Source organism: Tursiops truncatus, chromosome X, assembly GCF_011762595.2.
Source record: "Tursiops truncatus isolate mTurTru1 chromosome X, mTurTru1.mat.Y, whole genome shotgun sequence".
Lineage (NCBI taxonomy): Eukaryota > Metazoa > Chordata > Mammalia > Artiodactyla > Delphinidae > Tursiops > Tursiops truncatus.
Window position 1 is genome coordinate 31,870,323 of NC_047055.1, and position 19,168 is coordinate 31,889,490.

General features: G+C 36.2%; 1 protein-coding gene across 1 annotated transcript in view; it reads left to right on the forward strand.

The window, feature by feature from the left end:
- The window catches only part of LRCH2 (leucine rich repeats and calponin homology domain containing 2), a 94,556-nt gene that overhangs the window by 13,535 nt on the left and 61,853 nt on the right, over nucleotides 1–19,168 (forward strand). The gene's annotated exons all lie outside the window — the stretch shown is intronic.

Genomic DNA, 19,168 nt, shown 5'->3' on the forward strand with positions numbered 1-19,168 from the left:
TTTAGGATCAGCTTGTCAATTTCTTCAGAAAATGCAGTTTGGGATTTTGATAGGGGTCGTGTTGAATCTGTAGGTCAATTTGGGGAAATTTTACCATCTTAACAATATTAAGTTTTCCAGTCTATGAATATGGGATGTCTTTTGATTTATTTGTATCTTTAGTTTCTTTCAATAATATTTTGTTGTTTTCCTCAGTCTTTATTTTCTGACATACTATCATATAGAAAAAAATAGAATTTTTTCGTAATTTCGTTTTTGGGATATTCATTGCTAGTTTATTGAAATACGTTTTTTTTTGTTTTTTTTTTTTGTGGCTGCACCACGTGGCTTGTGGAATCTTAGTTCCCTGACCAGGGATTGAACCTGGGCCCTAGGCAGTGAAAGTACGGAGTCCTAACCACTGGACCCAAATATAATTGACTTTTTTTTTAGTAGACTTTATTTATTATTATTATTTTTAGTATTTATTTATTTATCTATTTATTTAGTTGGCTGTGTCAGGTGTTCGTTGTGGCATGTGGGATCTTCATTGTGGCACGTGGGATCTTTCATTGCAGTGCTCGTTGCGGTGCACGGGCTCTTTGTTGCAGCACACAGGCTTCTCTCTAGTTGTGGCGTGTGGGTTTCCTCTTCTCTAGTTGTGTCGTGGGCTCCAGAATGCATGGGCTCTGTACTTTGCGGCATGCAGGCTCTCTAGTTGAGGCACACAAGCTCAGTAGTTGTGGCACACAGGCTTAGTTGCCCCACAGCATGTGGGATCTTAGTTCCCCGACCAGGGATTGAACCTGTGTCCCCTGCATTGGAAGGCGGATTCTTTACCACTGGACCACCAAGGAAGTCCCTATAATTGACTTTTACATAGTGGTCTTTTATCTTGCAACCTTGCTGAACTTGTTTCTTCATTCTAATAGTCTTTTAATGGATTCATTAGCATTTTCTGTATGTACGATCATGTCATCTGCAAATAGAGATAGTTATACTTCCTTTCGAATCTGGATGCCTTTTATTTCAGTTTCTTGCCTAATCATCCTGGCTAGAACTTCTAGTACAGTGTTGAGTGGATATGGTGAGAGTGGACATTCTTGTCTTATTCCTGAATTTAGGAGGAATGCATTCAGTCTTTCACCATTAAATATGATATTAGCTCTGGTGTTTTTCATAGATGCCCTTTTTCAGGTTGAAGAAATTCCTTTTTATATGTAGTTTTTTGTCTTTTATTGCATTAATATGGTATATTACATTGATAGGCTTTTAGCTGTTATATCCTTCTTGCATTCCTGGCCTACCTGCTTTTCAGTTTAGTCTCATAGTGTCCCAAAACTCTACATTCCAGCCTGCCAAATTCCATGCTGTTCCTTGAAAGTATCATGCTATTCCATGTTTTCATGTTATTTTTGCCCTTACTGTTGATGTCCTTCTTCTCCCTCTTTTCTGCCTTGTGAACTCCTGTTGATCTTTTGTATCCAAGATCAGGCCTTTCTTTATTACCTTTTCCCTTTCCTGCATCCTCTACATATAGGGATTACTCTATCCCTCTAATGTAGCTGCTGTGATCCTTTATTGCAATTAATATATTTCCCCTATTGTAACATTCATTATCAATTTAATAACTTTTCCAGAAAAAGAGAAACACTACCACAATAAGCACATACATGGATTTTAGAAATGTTAACATTAGACGAAAATGTGCATTGTAAGATCAAAGAAATATGGTATTTGTTTACATTTCTCTTTTTATTGATTTTGGAGGTTTTGAGTATAGTTGCTTTGTTGCCATTCCAACATTTAGTATAGTGTGTGGTACACAGTAGATGTTTAGCACATTTGTTCAATTTAGCCTGCTTCTTACCCTGGGTGCCTTTTCAGGTCCCTCCACAGTTTGTCTCTTTCCTTTTCCACCATGTTTTCCAAATACTTCTCATGTATGTACCTGTTCTTCAGTCAGATTGGACTTCTTACTGTCTCTGATTTTTGTTTTTATTGTTTTGTTATATTATTTAAAAAAAGAAAAGCTATCAGAAAGCAAAAAGAAATAACAGCTTATTAATTGCTTCATAAGCAGAGATATGATTATTAAACTTTAACAGTTGCAAATTAGCTATAGTTTTTATATATTGTTATATTGTATCACTGAATATGTTTTTATTTTAGAATAGTTGACTGCTTTTAAATATTTAGGTTAATTAATAAAATTGATTTGTAAGTAATGTTTATGACATTAAATAACGTTTGGCATTAAAATTATTATAAAATGTTTTGAGCATTAATCTGTTGTTTTAACTAATCCCATCTTGAAAATCATATTTGTAGATGAAGTCCAGGAAAAATTGTGAGATGAATGCCTATTTTGGCTTGGGTTTAGCAGATTTTCCAGTAGTATAGCTCTAAATTGTTTAAAATTATTTTCATGTGTCTTGGTCTAGTTTTCTCTTCTTACATTGGTCTACTGTCCTCCATTTGCCATAAGCTCTCAGAAATAATTGCTGTATATATTTTCACTGCTTCTCTTGTAAAAAACCTCATCAACTCATGACTGAATGTTTTCTCAACATTAATTTATGTAATGTTGTTGCCTTAAAAGTCTTTCCATTATAGTCTGTTGTATACTTTTCTTCCAAATTGTTCTTCTGAGAGTTTTGTTTATGCCACTGTTCCACTGAAGAAAAATGCTTTATAACATGATTTTTAACGACTGCCTAATAGTCTATTGTATGTATGCACCATATTTGATTTAATCATTCCTCTATTGTTAGTTGTTTAAGTTACTATTTAATATCAGTACATAGCCAGGTGCAGTTGTGCTCTTAGCTTTACATTGCTTCCCTCAAGAGGAGTTTAAACTCTTTGAGGGCAGATAACACTTTCTATACAAAAATACCCTATAGTGTTTGGTTGACTGCAGTGTCTCTCTGCAACAGTTGATAGTAAATGCTTGTCAAATTTCTAAACTTAAAATTATGGGACGAGCATGATAATTTTATGTACTGACTTCTTATTCTATTTGTATGACTATAAACTAGAGGAATGGCTTTGCCATGGTATCTTGGTGATCTTGCACATCTCCACATAGGCAAGGCTGAACCACAGTCTGACTCAAATCTTGGGGAAAGACTCTCTGATCCTCCCTGGTACATGGCAAGATAGATGACATAAGGTCATTTTGTGTCCACCTCCCTATCTTGTGGGAGGCTGCCTCAAGGCAGTTTATTATCTCTTTCCCTCATTCTGGTGAGACATGGGACATTCTTTCAGATACAGTTGTGAGTATAAAATTGCAAAGCTGCAGTCTAGAGTTGGCTTCTCCATGACAGAGCAACCCTCTGTGCATGTTGTCTGTTATTTGGTCCTTCCCTCCAGTTTGGTTTTGTCCTGTGGGACTAGGGACATGGGGAAGTGACACCATACAGATCATGCTTTCTCTGTCTGTGTTAGTAATAAACTGTCTGAATCCATTTGGTCTTATTGGTAGCTGCCAGTGTGCTGCTGTGTAGGAGCCACTTGAACATTTAAGATATACTAATGGGGTTTTCTTTGGCCTGGTTTGTGGAATTTGTCATTTCTTTGTAATTAGTTTACTGTAACTTGCTTTTAATTTCAGCATCCAATATTTAGTGCCTTGTTAAATAGCTCAAGTAAGGATGATCCTTGCTCCGTAAATAGTTGTTGTTTTTTTTTCGGTACGCGGGCCTCTCACTGCTGTGGCCTCTACCGTTGCGGAGCACAGGCTCTGGACGCGCAGGCTCAGCGGCCATGGCTCACGGGCCCAGCCGCTCTGCGGCATGTGGGATCCTCCCAGACCAGGGCACGAACCCGTGTCTCCTGCATCGGCAGGAGGACTCTCAACCACTGCGCCACCAGGGAAGCCCAATACAGTATTTTTTTAAGGGGCACAGTACACCGGCTGTAAAATTTGTCTTAATCTGGATACATCAAAGATGAAGCAGTTAGTTTTGTTTAGCATAGTAGCTTGCACTTGGGTTTTTTTGTTTTGTTTTGTTTTGTTGTTTTTTTTTACCCTCCTCCAGGACTGCTTTTGTTTTGGAATCCAAAGCCTACTAGAGTTATATTGGGAAGTCAGTTTGACATAGACTGTTCTTATGTTACATTAGACTTTCCTTTCTCATGCAGTAGAAATGTACTAAGGTAGCATAATTAATGCAAATAAAAAGTGTACTGTGTGCTTGTCCCTCAGTATCCATGGGGGATTGGTTCTAGGACCCCAGCGAATACCAAAATCCACAGATGCTCAAGTCCCTTATGTAAAATGGCCTAGTACAATTGGCCCTCCATATCTGTGGGTTCCCCATCTGTAGATAAGGAGGGCCTCCTGTATAAACAGATCCATTTGATTTTCAGTGACTAGTTGACATTGACCTAGGCAGAAAGTACATCAACGTTAGATTAATCATGCATCAGTTCAGATATCTTAAAGATGGTCAAGGTGACATGTTTTGTTATCGCTTACTTCATTATCAGACTAATTATAACAATTCAAATTGTATAGTTTTGGGGGTTTCCTTTATGAAAATAATTTACATGAAAGCATGATTTTCGACATTAAAACTTGCATACTTTCATAGTAATTTGCATTTTAAAAATTATGACATATAATATTGGATTAGCAATAAAACATGACAGCACAGTGATGATGTTTGGTAGCGGGCCAAGATGTGCCCCATAAAAACAAAATAATTGTATATAATACCAACTTATAATTAGCCTATAGCTGTCTGGATACATCATTCTTATGAATGGAATATATATGGTTAGAATTCAGTTTACATTCTGAAATATAATACTTTTAAAGTAGTATAATATTAATAGTGTTTCCTTATAACAGAAGCATGTTTGCTTATTGTAGAAAATTTAGAATATTAAAAGCATAAAGAAGAAAATACAAAACGCTCCTTATTCTACCAACCTTGAGTAAGCATTAACATTTTGGTGTATTTCCTTCATACCCCCACACTCATCACCTTGTACATACATACCTGTCGGTCTTTGTATGTGTATATACTGAGTGTATAAAATGTACATTTTAAAAGGAAACAATTGGCTCATACTGTGTATATAGTTTAATATTTTGAGTGTTCTAGTTTTTACCCTCTGAGCATTCTTATTTCCATATTAAGGAATCAAGTCTATAATATTATTTTTAAAGGTTGCGGGATATTTCACTTTGAGGGTATACTGTATTTTATTTAGCCTTTACCTGTTGTTGGACATTGAAGTTGTTTCTAATTTCCTACTCTATTAAATAACTGAAATGTACATCGTTTTTTATGCATCTTTATTTGGTTTTAAAAATTGCTAGAGATTGAATTCTTGGATCAATGGGTATGAACATTTTTAAGGCTCTTGATTCATATTGGCAAATTTCCTTCTAGACAGGTTACCTCATTTTGAATTTCCATCAGTGGTATATGGGGAAGTGCCCAATTCAAACTAGCCTTGCCAACATTGGGTAATATCTTTGAAAACTTTTAAATTTGATGGGTGAATTATAGTGTCTTATTCTTTACATTTCTTTTGATTAACAGTGAGGTTGAATATATTTTCATATACATCTTGGTCATTGATACTTTTCATTTTTGAATCTGTTTATGTCCTTGGGCCAGGCTTTATCTATGAGTTGTTGTTATCATTTTGCTTTTTGATAGACTGCAGTTTTCCTTTTTATGTAGCTAAATCTAGAAATCTTTTCATTTGTGAATTATTTCTTTATTTGATGCTTTGAAAGTCCATCCCTCATTCTAGAATTGAGTGACTATTCACTAGAATGTTTTGCTAGTTTTTTATGATTCATTTTTCATGTTTATCTTTTTCTTCCATCTGGAATTTATTTTAGTGAAAGTTATGTGATGAGGCTCTAACATTTGTCTTTTGAAAATAAAAGTTTTTCAAGAACCACTTAATAAATAATACTACATGAATTCAAAATGCCAAATTTATAGTCTAATAAATTTTATAGGGGTTGAAGTATAGTGTCATTCTCAAATATCACTTTGATGTTTGAATGTCATTATACTGCATTATTTCTTGGTGAAATTGAAACACTTTGTAGAATTTCCTACAGACAACTGTGCATAGAGCTGCCCCTCCCCCCTTAAAAAAAATAAAGTCTTGTCCTTCCACGTGGCTTAATAGTTGTATGACTCACAGTCCTTTTCTCACTGAGCATGCATATAATCTACCCTCTGGTTAGCAGCTGTGGTTTCTCCTTGCAGCATCTGTTTTTGTTTGCCCCCTTGCTTCTCAAAGTGCCTGTGCTCAAAAGGAGCCTTCCATTATTGGTTGCTGCAGGTCACTAAGGTCTGCTTGTTATTGTTTCTCATAACTGTTGGCTTTAAAGCATTTTTTTCTTCACTTTTTATAATATCTACTTCATACTTTTTTTCCCTCTCCACTGTACTTATGGTTAATATTTTAACATCATGGAGTAGCTTAGAAATTCTTGAGCTGTACATCTTATTCAACAAGGCTTTAATGTTATAGACTGACTTTTCATTATCTTTTCCTGAATGACAGCACAATACCCTTCTAGGGAATACTGAATCAAGAAATCACCTGTCTTTGCTGAGGGCATCTGTTGAAAGCAGATGCCAGAGCCATGGGGTTGTCATTTCCCATCAGGTTCCAACATCAGAGTCTAATACTTCAAAGACACTCTCCATTCTTGCATTGACAGACAGCTGTGGTGCCTCCTGTTTTCTTGTTGCTTTTGTTTCTAATCCTAACACTTCTTTTAGATGGAAAAGTAGGTAAGGAAGCATTAGTATTTGAGAGCGTATTAATCAGATTTTACGTGCTGTAACTGCTCACATTTGAGTAATATCAGTTACTGAAGAGCACAGAAAATTTTTTTCATTTTCATGTTAGGAAATAAGTATTTTAGTTAGTTGATTTTATGCACTCTCCTAAAGACATAATTCTAGCATATATTTTCCGTGTAATAAGAACTGAATATAATTGTCAATTTCCATCATTTTATTTTAGATCTTTATGAACATTATATATCATTAGGTACAAATTGATAATTTTCCTGTCGTTTCTTTTACTTACTTCCTCTAAGGATTTTAGGTTGTTACAGAATGTTTACTCATTTTCAGTAGCTCTGAGATAATGAGTAGTAGTAATTAAGTGATTTTGGCGATCTTTTATAGGTAATCATCAGTAGAATTAGAATGTAATTCAGATACAGTCTAGTGCTCATCTACTAAATAACAGTTATACCTCATTTTTCAGTCTGTAGGACTTCTGTAAACTGTGAGATACACCCCAAGGATTATGAAGTATTGGTCCCATCACAACAGCTTTGTAAAAAATCATACTTTTAGTTGAACTAAGTGGGGGTGATTTTTTTTTTTCATAGTTCCTTTCACTGAAGTGTTATTATCTGAGCCGATAATATTTGGTGCTAGGGTGGAACAATAATTGGGATTGCTTAGACTTGGTGTCTGACTGGCTTTTAAGCTACCCTAACACGTAGTACCTAATTCATGGTGCTTAATGGAATTTTGAATGAGTGGCACAACCTATGAGTCAAGTCAGAATGCTGCCTGGGAAATAAGAATGAGACTTGGAAGGTGAGAATCAGGATTTGCCTGCCTCTGTCCCAGACTCTAAGGGCAGAACCACAGAGAATTTGATGCTTATGATATTTAATTATTTTACCTTGTGTATTTTCTGTGGTGAGGCTGCAACTTCTGATCCTTGATCAATAAGGAATGTACACCTTGGGAGATAATTTTCCGTGGGTCTCATGTTTCGGCATATCTTGGGAGTGAGGCACTAACTGCCCTTTGTTCAGGACTATCTTTTGGAAGAAAGGACAATCATGCTTATTATCCAGTAAAATAATGTCTCCCTTCGAACAAAGTACAGGCATGTGTACTGTCTATTATAAAAGATTTGGGTTCCCTCAGCTTAGACTTTCTCTCCTTTAATGTGATGTATTGTATGTGCAGGTATCCATCTATACCCATATATGTTGCCCCTGTGAGATTTGGTGGGCAAGAGGAACTGATACAGACTTGCTGCTCATGCCACTTGCCGTGCTGTGAGTAATAAAGTCCTCTGACACGCAGGAGTCTCATGCCTTCTGCCAGCCTCCATTCAACTGTGGTAGGCTAGCTTGTTGGCTGACAAGTAGGCTAAAGTCTCAGATCCTTTAGAGTTCTTGACAGGTACTCAGCCTATAAAATGTTACGAATCTTTTGAAGAAACTCCTTTACTTTTTCATTTTCTTTTTAATCTTTGTTTATTGAGTTGGTTAAAATATTGAAAAATTAATAAGGGTCCATTCTTTAAGGAGCCAAGAAAGCTATGTTTTGGCTCAGACTAAACAGTCCTGAAATGGTAAATTGGGAACAGCTGAGAGCTTTATAATGGTGTTCATTATTTTCTTAACTAAAAATTGGGACTTGAAGTAAGGTATATGTTCTGCTTCTTATTGCAAGAAGAAATCTAGGATATGAATGTAGTTAGGAGATTTAGAATTTCTCTGACCCTGCTTTGTGGTTCCAGTGGAACAGAATATTTGAAATCTGGGACAGGAAGTCACAATAGTGTGTTGGAGGAATGGAAAAGCACACATAGAACATGGACTTAGAAGTCATATCTGAGTTTGGAACCCCTCTGCTGTCAGTTATTACTAGTTTTTTAACATTATAGTCATGCCATTCAATATGTCTTTGATTCATATGTATAATGAGGAATAGTGGCTACCTCATAAGGTTGTTATGAGGATTAGAAATGATTATGCAAAGCCTATAGCCTTCTGACCTAGCATATGTGGAGGGTGCGTGTGCGCGCACACACGCGCACACATGAGACAGTTGCTTCAGTTCCACTTAGGTTATTGTTGATGTGAATTTAAAGTTCTGACTTCAAATTATTTCTCTCCTTAACTGTCATGTTTCTTTAAGCAGAAAATTCTCTATCTCTGTTACTGATGAGTGTTTTCTAAAACACACATCATTGTTAGAAGTTTTTCCATAGGTGAAAATGTGACAGATTTTCAAACATAATCTGGCATTTTTTTAAAATAAGAGGGACTATAGCAATCTATATTATTATCACCCAGAGAAGACTCATGTATCTTAGTTCGTTTTAACAATGTGTGACAAAAGTCATACAGCCTTTTGAACACTGAGTAAAATAAAACTATAATTAGTACAGTATAATAGTATACTTTCTGAAAGTCATTTTCTATATTTTGGCAGAAATGCTAGCTGGTGGGCCAAGAAATGCACTGGGTGACAGATGGACCCGTCTGTGGCTCTTGTGGCTGCAGCCTGGGAGGCAGCAAACAGATTTTCATTCCATCTGACTCCTCTCTTCCCTTCTCTAGCTTCTTTGACCTCTGAAGCTCAAGAGTGATACAGAACATAATTTAGATCAGATTATTTAAAATGATCTATTAACATCTAACAGGCTCCCAGCCGTTTTACAAGGAGCGATTTGAAGGAGGCAGGAAACAGTACACAGCAGTCTGTCTACTGTTGAGTTATTGCCAATACTGCTTGATATGATTTTATAATAAAGACCAAGACAAAAGAAAACTAGTTCAGTGGTTATAAAGGCACTTATCCTCAAGGATACTGAGATATCACCTTACTGTTTAAGAAAAAAAATGTACAACTATTTAATTAAAAAATTTTTTGCAGGCATTCTTTCATTAATTCTGATTTTTGAGAAATCTGTTTATTTTCTGTGGCTGCTGTAACTAGTGACTACAAACTTGGTGGTTTGAAACAACAGAAATTTATTCTCTTATAGTTCTTGAGACCAGAAGTCCAAAATAAGTCTTTTGAAGCTAAAATCAAGGTTTCAGCAGGACCGTAAATCCTCTGGAGGCTCTAGCAGAGAATCCATTCCTTGCCTCTTCCAGCTTCTGGTGACTGCTGGCATTCCTAAGCCACATCACTCCAATGCCTGCCTCCATCTTCACATGGCCTTTTCCTCAATGTGTCTGTCTCATTTCCCTCTGTCTTCCTCCTATAAAGATACATGTGATGGCATTTAGGGCCCAGCTGGGTGATGCAGGATAATATCCATTGCAGGATACTTAATTATATCTGCAAAAATTTTTACCCTATAAGCCAACATTCACAGGTTCCAGGAATTAGGACCTGATATCTTTGAGGGGCACCATTCAGCTTACTGCAGGAAGATAAGGAGCAAATTTTAATTTCCTTTTTTGTGTGTGCGGGAAAGGTGAAACATCTTTATAATTGTCTTTTCCCAAGTCCTACTTGTCCCCTAAGAAGGCAGACTTTAAAGCTGTTGTGAAATGAATCTCCCCATAAGGAGTAAATTAACAGTTTGTTTTCCATCTTTAGATGGAACCATATTAAATAAAATACCAATTTTGCATGTACTTCTTGAGTATGAATATGTTCTTTTTTAGTCATGTTATTCTAGTTGCCCCAGTGCACGTGTTCATTAAATGATTTTTAATGTTATAAAAACTTCCTTATGGTTTAATTGTACATCACAAGATAAAAATTTAAATCAGAGTTAAATTTTATCCATTATATCTATGTAAACGTTAATTTTCACTTTTTTGAAGGAAAATATGAGATGCTGTTAGTGTGAGATCAAGAAATTAAAATACAGTTTTGTGTTATTGCTTATCTTTGCCTCTATGGTTGTATTTTTCTTTTGCCACTCTTTTTCTGTTTACCCAATTCTTAGAAAAGATGTTTATACATATTTAAAATCTGAAAAAGCCGAGAACAAGATTTCCTTAATTAGAGGCTTTGTAATGGCTTCAGTTTTAATTTTAACTTCATTATGCTTTACTCAATTAAATTAGAATAATAATTAATTGTAATTTTAAGTGGTATTTACTAAATAAATATACTACCTCATTCAGAAAATAGTTTATGAATTTAATTAAATTCCCTAAGGGAACTCATAATATTATTATTATTTTTTATTTTTTTATACAGTAGGTTCTTATTAGTTATCTATTTTATACACATCACTGTATACATGTCAATCCCAATCTCCCAATTCATCACCCCACCCCACCCCACCCCCCGCCACTTTCCTCCCTTGGTGTCCATACATTTGTTCTCTACATCTGTGTCTCTATTTCTGGCTTGCAAACCGGTTCATCTGTACCATTTTCTAGGTTCCACATATATGCATTAATATATGATACTTGTTTTTCTCTTTCTGACTTACTTCACTCTGTATGACAGTCTCCAGATTCATCCACATCTCTACAAATGACCCAATTCCGTTCCTTTTTATGGCTGAGTAATATTCCATTGTATATATGTACCACATCTTCTTCATCCATTCATCTGTCGATGGGCATTTAGATTGCTTCCATGTCCTGGCTATTGTAAATAGTGCTTCAATGAATATTGGGGTGCATGTGTCTTTTTGAATTATGGTTTTCCCTGGGTATATGCCCAGTAGTGGGATTGCTGGGTCATATGATAATTCTATTTTTAGCTTTTTAAGGAACCTCCATACTGTTCTCCATAGTGGCTGTATCAATTTACATTCCCACCAACAGTGCAAGAGGGTTCCCTTTTCTCCAGACCCTCTCCAGCATTTGTTGTTTGTAGATTTTCTGAGGATACCCATTCTAACTGGTGTGAGGTGATATCTCATTGTAGTTTTGATTTGCATTTCTCTAATGATTAGTTATGTTGAGCAGCTTTTCATGTGCTTCTTGGCCATCTGTATGTCTTCTTTGGAGAAATGTCTATTTAGGTCTTCTGCCCATTTTTGGATTGGGTTGTTTGTTTTTTTAATACTGAGCTGCATGAGCTGTTTATATACTTTGGAGATTAATCCTTTGTCCATTGATTCGTTTGCAAATATTTTCTCCCATTCGGAGGGTTGTCTTTTCGTCTGGTTTGTAGTTTCCTTTGCTCTGCAAAAGCTTTGAAGTTTCATTAGGTCCCATTTGTTTATTTTTGTTTTTATTTCCATTACTCTAGGAGGTGGATCAAAAAAGATCTTGCTGTGATTTATGTCAAAGAGTGTTCTTCCTATGTTTTCCTCTAAGAGTTTTATAGTGTCCGGTCTTACATTTAGGTCTCTAATCAATTTTGAGTTCATTTTTGTGTATGGTGCTAGGGAATGTTCTAATTTCATTCTTTTACATGTAGCTGTCCAGTTTTCCCAGCACCACTTATTGAAGAGACTGTCTTTTCTCCTTTGTATATCCTTGCCTCCTTTGTCATAGATTAGTTGACCATAGGTGCGTGGGTTTATCTCTGGGCTTTCTATCCTGTTCCATTGATCTATGTTTCTGTTTTTGTGCCAGTACCATATTATCTTGATTACTATAGCTTTGTAGTGTAGTCTGAAGTCAGGGAGTCTGATTCCTCCAGCTCCGTTTCTTTCCCTCAAGACTGCTTTGGCTATTCGGGGTCTTTTGTGTCTCCATACATAAGATTTTTTGTTCTAGTTCTGTAAAAAATGCTATTGGTAATTTGATAGGAATTGCATTGAATCTGTAGATTGCTTTGGGTAGTATAGTCATTTTCACAATATTGATTCTTCCAATCCAAGAACATGGTATATCTCTCCATTTGTTTGTATCATCTTTAATTTCTTTCATCAGTGTCTTATAGTTTTCTGCATACAGATCTTTTGTCTCCCTAGGTAGGTTTATTCCTAGGTATTTTATTCTTTTTGTTGCAGTGGTAAATGGGAGTGTTTCCTTAATTTCTGTTTCAGATTTTTCATCATTAGTGTATAGGAATGCAAGAGATTTCTGTGCATTAATTTTGTATCCTGCAACTTTACCAAATTCATTGATTAGCTCTAGTAGTGTTCTGGGGACATCGTTAGGATTCCCTATGTATAGTATCATGTCATCTGCAAACAGTGACAGTTTTACTACTTCTTTTCCAATTTGTATTCCTTTTATTTCATTTTCTTCTCTGATTGCCTTGGCTAGGACTTCCAAAACTATGTTGAATAATAGTGGTGAGAGCGGACATCCTTGCCTTGTTCCTGATCTTAGAGGAAATGCTTTCAGTTTTTCACCATTGAGAATAATGTTTGCTGTGGGTTTGTCGTATATGGCCTTTATTATGTTGAGGTAGCTTCCCTCTATGCCTACTTTCTGAAGAGTTTTTATCATAAATGGGTGTTGAATTTTGTGAAAAGCTTTTTCTGCATCTATTGAGATGATCATATGGTTTTGCTTCTTCAATTTGTTAATATGGTGTGTCACATTGATTGATTTGCGTATATTGAAGAATCCTTGCATCCCTGGGATAAATCCCATTTGATCATGGTGTATGATCCTTTCAGTGTGTTGTTGGATTCTGTTTGCTAGTATTTTGTTGGGTATTTTTGCATCTATATTCATGAGTGATATTGGTCTGTAATTTTCTTTTTTTGTAGTATCTTTGTCTGGTTTTGGTATCAGGGTGATGGTGGCTTCGTAAAATGAGTTTGGGAGTGTTCCTTCCTCTGCAGTTTTTTGGAAGAGTTTGAGAAGGACGGGTGTTAACTCTCCTCTAAATGTTTGATAGAATTCACCTGTGATGCCATCTGGTCTTGGACTTTTGTTTGTTGGAAGATTTGTAACCACAGTTTCAATTTCATTACTTGTGATTGGTCCATTCATATTTTCTATTTCTTCCTGGTTCAGTCATGGAAGGCTATACCTTTCTAAGAATTTGTCCATTTCTTCCAGGTTGTCCATTTTATTGGCATAGAGTTGCTTGTAGTAGTCTCTTAGGATGCTTTGTATTTCTGCATTATCTGTTGTAACTTCTCCTTTTTCAGCTCTAATTTTATTGATTTGCGTCCTCTCCTTCTTTTTCTTGATGAGTCTGGCTAATGGTTTATCAATTTTTTTAATCTTCTCAATGGACCAGCTTTTAGTTTTATTGATCTTTGCTATTGTTTTCTTTGTTTCTATTTCATTTATTTCTGCTCTGATCTTTATGATTTCTTTCCTTCTACTAACTTTGGGTTTTTTTGTTTTTCTTTCTCTAGTTCCTTTAGATGTAAGGTTAGATTGTTTACTTGAGATTTTTCTTGTTTCTTGAGGTAGGATTGTATTGCTATAAACTTCTCTCTTAGAACTGCTTTTGCTGCATCCCATAGGTTTTGGACTGTCGTGTTTTCATTGTCATTTGTCTCTAGATATTCTTTGATTTCCTCTTTGATTTCTTCAGTGATCTCTTGGGTATTTAGTAACGTATTGTTTAGCTTCCATGTGTTTGTGTTTTTTACATTTTTTTCCCATGTAATTGATTTCTAATCTCATAACATTGTGGTCAGAAAAGATGCTTGATATGATTTCAATTTTCTTAAATTTACTGAGGCTTGATTTGTGACCCAAGATGTGATCTATCCTGGAGAATGTTCTGTGTGCACTTCAGAAGAAAGTGTAATCTGCTGTTTTTGGATGGAATGTCCTATAAATATTAATTAAATCTATCTGGTCTATTGTGTCATTTAAAGCTTGTGTTTCCTTATTAATTTTCTGTTTGGATGATCTGTCCTTTGGTGTAAGTGAGGTGTTAAAGTCCCCCACTATTGTTGTGTTACCGTCGATTTCCTCTTTTATAGCTGTTAGCATTTGCCTTACGTATTGAGATGCTCCTTTTTTTTTTTTTTTTTTTTTTTTGTGGTACATGGACCTCTCATTGTTGTGGCCTCTACCGTTGTGGAGCACAGGCCCTGGACGCGCAGACTCTGGACGCGCAGGTTCAGCGGCCATGGCTCACGGGCCCAGCTGCTCCGCGGCATGTGGGATCTTCATGGACTTGCGCACGAACCCATGTCCCCTGCATCGCCAGGCAGACTCTCAACCACTGCGCCACCAGGGAAGCCCTGAGATGCTCCTTTGTTGGGTGCATATATATTTATAATTGTTATATCTTCTTCTTGGATTGATCCTTTGGTTGTTATATAGTGTCCTTCCTTGTCTCTTGTAACATTCTTTATTTGTAAGTCTATTTTATCTGATATGAGTATTGCTACTCCAGCGTTCTTTTGATTTCCATTTGCATGGAATATCTTTTTCCATTCCCCTCACTTTCACTCTGTATGTGTCCTTATGTCTGAAGTGGGTCTCTTGTAGACAGCATATATATGGGTCTTGTTTTTGTATCCATTCAGCAAGCCTGTGTCTTTTGGTTGGAGCATTTAATCCATTCACGTTTAAAGTAATTATTGATATGTATGTTCCTATTACCATTTTCTTAATTGTTTTGGGTTTGTTTTTGTAGGTCCCTTTCTCCTCTTGTGTTTCCCACTTAGAGAAGTTCCTTTAGCATTTGTTGTAGAGCTGGTTTGGTGGTGTTGAATTCTCTTAGCTTTTGCTTATCTGGAAAGCTTTTGATTTCTCTATCGAATGTGAATGAGATCCTTGCTAGGTAGAGTAATCTTGGTTGTAGGTTCTTCCCTTTCATCACTTTAAGTATATCATGCCACTCCCTTCCGGCTTGTAGAGTTTCTGCTGAGAAATCAGCTGTTAACCTTATGGGAGTTCCCTTGTATGTTATTTGTCGTTTTTCCCTTGCTGCTTTCAATAATTTTTTTTTGTCTTTAATTTTTGCCAATTTGATTACTATGTGTCTCAGTGTGTTTCCCCTTGGGTTTATCCTGTACGGGTCTCTCTGCACTTCCTGGAATTAGGTGGCTATTTCCTTTCCCATGTTAGGGAAGTTGTCGAGTATAATCTCTTCAAATATTTTCTTGGGTCCTTTCTCTCTCTCTTCTCCTTTGGGACCCCTGTAGTGCAAATGTTGCTGCGTTTAATGTTGTCCCAGAGGTCTCTTAGGCTGTCTTCAGTTCTTTTCATTGTTTTTTCTTTATTCTGTTCCACAGCAGTGAATTCTACCATTGTGTCTTCTAGGTCACTTATCTGTTCTTCTGCCTCAGTTATTCTGCTGTTGATTCCTTCTAGTGTAGTTTTCATTTCAGTTATTTTATTGTTCATCTGTGTTTGTTTGTTCTTTAATTCTTGTAGGTCTTTGTTAAACATTTCTTGCATCTTCTCGATCTTTGCCTTCATTCTTTTTCCGAGGTCCTGGGTCATCTTCACTATCATTATTCTGAATTCTTTTTCTGGGAGGTTGCCTATCTCCACTTCATTTAGTTGTTTTTCTGGGATTTTATCTTGTTCCTTCATCTGGTACATAGCCCTCTGCCTTTTCATCTTGTCTGTCTTTCTGTGAATGTGGTTTTTGTTCCACAGGCTTCAGCATTGTAGCTATGTTGTAATTTAACTAAATAATCTTGCTTTTGGAGGGGAAAGAACATGAAGCATCATACAATAATATATAAATTATTAAAATAATATCCTGATATTATTTAAATTATTAATACTGATATTTTGTCTTTTTCTCTGGTTACTTCTTTGAACACTCTCTTTATTGTGATTTTTGTGTTTTCTCTTGACTATTATTTTCAGTCTTCTCTGCTTGTTGTGTTTTTACTGCTCAACTTATAAGTCTTGGTCTTCTGGATGGCCCAGTCTTGAACTTCCTTTCTGACTCAGTACTCTGATTTAAGGTGATGTCTTCCATTTCTATGATTTTAGAGTACTAACCATATTCCCATAACTTTCAGTTTAATATATCCATCCCAGACCTCATGTCTGAGATCCAGAATGATCTGATTAACTGTCCATTTCACAGTCCCCTGTGGGATATCTTTCAGTTATCTCAGTTTGTACAAATATAAAATTGAACCCTTGATTCTAACCTCTGTTTCAAAAAACAAAACAAAACCCTACCAGCAAAAACAAGAACAAAAATCCTGTTCCACTTCTCACTCATCTATTAAGTAGCATCATTTAGTTGCCTAGGCCAGAATTCTGGGTGCCATCCTCGATTACTACCTCTTATTTATCCCACATAAACAATCACTTGCCCAATTCTTGGAAGTACTAATATCAAATATATTTCAAATTCTATCTACTTTTTTTAATCCCTATTCTTGGAGTCTCAATGCAAGCTACCATCATCTGTTTCTAGGGCCAGTGTATTATTTATGAGTACTTACTAGATATACAGAATAACAAACTGGGCATAATTTTGTTTTTAGTATTTCAAATTAACTGTAATCATTAATTTTCAACTCCCAACTCCCAGGATTCTTTTGGTGTTTTTTTTTTTTTTTTTTTTGGCTGTGTTTGGTCTTCATTGCTGCACATGGGCTTTCTCTCATTGCAGTGAGTGGGTGCTACTCTTTGTTGCAGTGCACGGGCTTATTGCGTTGGCTTCTCTTATTGTGGAGCACGGGCTCTAGGTGCGCGGGCTTCAGTAGTTGTGGTGCGTGGGCTTAGTAGTCGTGGCTTGTGGGCTCTAGAGCACAGGCTCAATAGTTGTGGCACACGGGCTTAGTTGCTCCACAGCATGTGGGATCTTCCCGGACCAGGGCTCGAACCTGTGCCCCCTGCATTGGCAGGCGGATTCTTAACCACTGCACCACCAGGGAAGCCCAACTCCCAGGATTCTGAAGTTACAAGAATAAGAGGTAAAAGTCAACTGTAAAAGAAACATTCTAAACTAAAAAAAAAAAAAAAAAAGACTTAATTTTTCCCCCTAAATAGAACTGCACGATGCTTGGGCGCTCAGAGGAGGTGAGCCAGGAAAATGAAAGTTCAGAATTTGGTTTCTAATAATTCTGTCTATCCTTTTATTTAGTTATTCAGAATCTTATGGTGGGAGGAAGAAGAATCCAAATTAATCTTTATATTATATAATCATAACTAAAGTTTTCTTTCGCCAATTATGAAGTTTTGCATTAGGTGAGTGTGTGTGTATACACACATACATAAAAACATATTAATACATGTATATTAATATTCTGAATAGGGAATTTATTATACTGCTAAATATGTAGGTCTCATCCCTCAGAGTGAGGAAGTTGAGTGTTGGTAGGAAGCTGTTCTTATGAGGGCATACCATATGCTAAGTGAGGTACAGTGGGCTAAAATACACTATAGATGTTCTTCTTGACAGAGGTGAATGATAGTCTTATGTTTTTAACCAAATAAGTATAATGAAGTTGTGTAAGCAAAGTATATTCCTACTGTAAGATAGCTAATTTGATAGTTGTTCAGGCAGTGGTCCTCAACAGGGGTAGGAGGGTTTGTACTCCAGGGGACATTTTTTGGCTTTCATGACTAGAGGGTGTTACTAGCATCTAGTAGGTAGTTGTCAGGGATGCTGCTAAATATCCTACCATGCCCAGGATAGCCTCTTACAACAAATAGTTATACAGCCCAAAAGGTCAATCGTACTTTGGTTGAGAAACGCTTTTAGGGTATTTTTTTTCAACCTGCCACATGATATCCTAAATATTTTTCAAATTTTCATTTAACAAATAAACTCTCAATAGAGGTATAATAGTTATAATAATTCCATGATTTTATTTTTATGAAAACTTAAATGCATAGAAGTATATTTGTGTGTACCTGGAATAATTTAGGAGAGGAAGGAATCAAGGGCGAACAAGTTTGTGGTTTGAGCAGCTCGTGAGCAGGATATTGGTGACATTATCTAAGATGAGAGAAAGAGATATGTGGAAGAAGATCTTCAGTTCCGATTTTACACTTGGAGAGTTTGAGGTGCCTGAGAGATATCCAGAGGAAGTCCTAAAGATTAGAACATAGGTGTTCAAACATATATTTAATTTGAAATTTGTCAATATATGAATACTAACCCCGGTTTTGGATAAAATCACCTAATAGAGTATATATCTTAAGGAAAGAGTACCTTATGTCACAGCCCTTAGGAACACTAATATTCACAGTATGGGTAGAGAAGAATCTAGCAAGAGACTAAGAAGTAGCCAGGGAGATAATAGGAAATGATCCAGAAATGTAGTCTTCCAAGCCAAGGGAAGAGAAATATTTCCAGATGGCTGACTGGTGGTTGATAATGGAGGCTGTTGGTGACCTTGGTGGGCATGAGAATGAATAGAAAGCAAATTACAGTGGGTTGAGAAGTCCATGGTAAATTAGACAGTTATGTTGTAGATTTATGTAAATTTGGCTATAAAGGAGGCAGAGGTGGATGGAGGCTGATGTGGGATCAGGGGAGGTTTTTTTCGTGTTTTTAAATATCAGAGAGAATTCCTCACTGATACTTCAAAAGATAATGTTTAAAGATAGTGAAGTATATAAAGTACGGTTTGTTAATGAACAGACTTTCCATGAGGT